At 49.1% G+C, this 2954-nt stretch overlaps 1 long non-coding RNA gene across 1 annotated transcript; it reads right to left on the bottom strand.

Annotated features, from left to right (window-relative positions):
• Positions 1 to 740: 740 nt before the first annotated feature.
• On the bottom strand, positions 741 to 2563 carry LOC123586769. The gene is made up of 2 exons (XR_006706940.1): positions 1936 to 2563; positions 741 to 1236 (listed from the first exon to the last, which is right to left on the bottom strand). It is a non-coding gene; the product is annotated as an uncharacterized LOC123586769 (long non-coding RNA).
• Positions 2564 to 2954: the final 391 nt, after the last annotated feature.

Below are 2954 nucleotides of genomic sequence, written 5' to 3'. Positions count from 1 at the left end.
TGGTCCCAGGAAGGGGCTGGTCCCCCCAGGCTAAGGTTGAGGCCATCTCCCTCTTTTCAGAATCTCTTGAAAGAGCAGAGAAAAAGCATAGTTAGGAAATCCCACTCAGATGAGAAATGGTCCTTTTCAGGATGGGTCCTGGGGAGGAAAGCTTCAGGCTGCCTGGAAAGAGACAGCCTGCAGATCAGAGGAGGCTGGAGGGGTAGCTGGGACTTGTGGAGGGTGAGAATAATGTGGTCTGGCTCATAGGCCAGTTGCTGAAAGAGTCTTTGAAAGTGTTGGTTTGGGTGATGGGTCTATGGGGTTGGGATGCGGGGGCGGGGGGAGGCTCATTCTCCAGCACCAAAACCATGGTGAGTAGGTAGCCATATGCTTTGCCTACTCTCAGGGCTGGTCTTGTGGGTGTTTGCCTGAAGGTCAGACCATCGAGTGCTTTATTCTTTCTGTCCCTTTCTCTTGGCCAGAATCTCAGTTACTGCCACCATCCACCCCCTCATCTGAATAGTTCTTTAGTATTTAAAAGTACTTTCATATGCTCTCTCAGTTAATATAGCAACTCTCAGAGATAGGCCTTATCACACCCGTTTTACTGTTGGGAAAATTGAGGCTCAGAGAAGTTAAATGTCTGGTACAAGATTCTAAATCTGTGTGTCCCATAGGAATAGAAAGTGAACCAGAAATGGGACCTCCATACATACTCTGATTCTGGTAGCCAGTCACATTTAAAAAAAGTAAACATAAACAGGTAATGTTAATTTTAATAATATATTTTTAACCCAATATATCCAAAATATAATCATTTTAACATGCAATCAATATAAAAATTATTGAGTAATTTAACATTCTTTATTCATATTAAGTCTCTGAAATCTGGGGTGTATTTTATGCTACAGCACTTCTCAGTTTGGACTTGTCATGTTTCTAGCGCTAACTAGGCACTTATGACTAGTGGCTGCTGTACTGGATGGCATAGTTCTAGAACTTCTGACTCTGTGCTCTTTCTCCTTCCCCACAGCTTCTCAGCCTCCCGTAATATTCCATTTCCTCCATTTCTAAAAGGAGGTTCCTGGGCCAATGAATTGCCAAGGTCTTTTACAGCGCTGAGGTTCTCCGATTCCAGAAGGAAGCCAGGATTCTGCCCAGGCTTCTCTTAGTCCCGTGACACAGAGGATCCAGGAAACGTGGAGAAAGAACCCTGAAACTCGACTTAGGGGACTGTGTTTCTTCCTGCGTGGCCTGTGGGGACGAACAGTGACAGGCACCGGATGTAGGGACACACAGATACACAGGCACATGGACACGAGTTCCCCCAGACTCCCAGGTACAGATGCGTGGCACACGGTGACAAAGACAAACAGAGTCACAGCCCCCAGAGGCTGGTTGAGGGAGAGCAGGGATGACAACCCTGAGTGTGTTCTTTCTGTTCTTGTACACAAAACCCGGTTGTCACAGGGGCTGTCCTGCCCCTTGAGATCCAGGTGAAACTACCGTGGACACTCCAAACCCACACTCCCGCCCATCTCTTCCATTTTTTTCCTGTGCATCTGTGTGTGTATGTGTGCATGTGTGTGTGTGTGCACGCGCATGCACACACAGGTCACTCTGTACACGTGTTACTGGGTGACAGTGTAAGAAGTATGTCTGACCACGGGCTGTGGTGTGACAAAGTTTGACAGTAACCATCAGGAGGTTCCCATGGCCCCTCCCAGCCTCACCCGGCCACCCACTCACCTGTCAACGTATTTATAATTCTCCTCCCCTCCCCCACACCCTAAACAAAGGCAGTTGTTTCTTTCAGAGGAATCCTGGAGTCAGCTCTTAATTCCCACACTTTTTCTCACTGTGGTCAGTGGATTAAGATTATGACTGGGCGAGAATTTTTAACCTGGCCATCTCCAGCCCCCGCCCCTCAGCCCCACCCCCCCATTTGCCTACCTCAGCTCTCGGGAGGCTGAAGGCCGGTGTCTCCTGGGGAGGTGAGATCTTTCTGCCTGCTGCTGGGTGCCTGTCCCCTGTCGCAGCATCTGTGTTCCCACATGCACGAGTCCCACATGTACTCTTTTCAGTGTCTCATCTAATCTCATCACATTTTCAACATAGTCCTGTGGCTTTCATATTAACTATTATTACCCAGATTTCACAAAAGATACAGTTGAGACAGGGAGGTGAGTAACTTGCCCAAGATCATGCAGCTTGAAGGGGGGGTCACTGGGATTCTGTCCTGGTCTCCTTCGGGGCTTCCTGGCCTGGTTCTGTGCCCACAGGCCAGTTCTGCATTAGCAGGCAGAGCTGTGGGTGGATAACAAAATCATCCTGTAGGCGGTAGAGGGGTTCAGGATCCGGATCAGAAGGGATGGGATGACTAGTGGTCAGCCTCTATGGTCGGGTGAGGCTGGCACCAACCTCCTGCCGTCACACCGTGAGTTATTGACTCCTGCTCTCCTCAGGGAGGTGGGCTCAGAACGAAAGGTGTTGTGTCTGAGCGTCTGGATTTCTCCTCCTCTTTCTCCAGTCCCACTGTTCCCCACCTACTTAAGTGAGTGACCCTGGCTTGGCCACTTCCAAGGCCTTTATAACTCCGATTGCTCACCCCTGTGTGGAAGGATGTTCCCTGAGTGTCTCTCTTGGCCCCTGGACGTATTGCCCAACGCCATGTTTGTCAAATGATCAACATGGTCCAGTGTTTTGAAATAAAGTTCTCAAAGAGAAGGCAAAAGGTTCTGTTGTTTTCTTTTTTGTTTTTGTTTTTCACACAGAGCAGAGTTTTTCTGCACTGTGAAGGGGTGAATGATCTCAGGTGGGCAAAGCAATCTGTTCTAACTCAGAAAATAGAAACCCGACTGGACTCCCATTGGCCTTGGGGAGACATTGGTTGTCTTCCCAAAGCGACTATGAGATGGTGGAGGCAGTTAATGAAGCCCAGCGAGTGGGGAGGGGTGAGGGGGGCGGGGATT

Source organism: Leopardus geoffroyi, chromosome C3 (genome assembly GCF_018350155.1).
Source record: "Leopardus geoffroyi isolate Oge1 chromosome C3, O.geoffroyi_Oge1_pat1.0, whole genome shotgun sequence".
Taxonomy (NCBI): domain Eukaryota; kingdom Metazoa; phylum Chordata; class Mammalia; order Carnivora; family Felidae; genus Leopardus; species Leopardus geoffroyi.
Note: the sequence above shows the minus strand (reverse complement) of the source record. Positions and strands in the feature narration are given on the sequence as shown.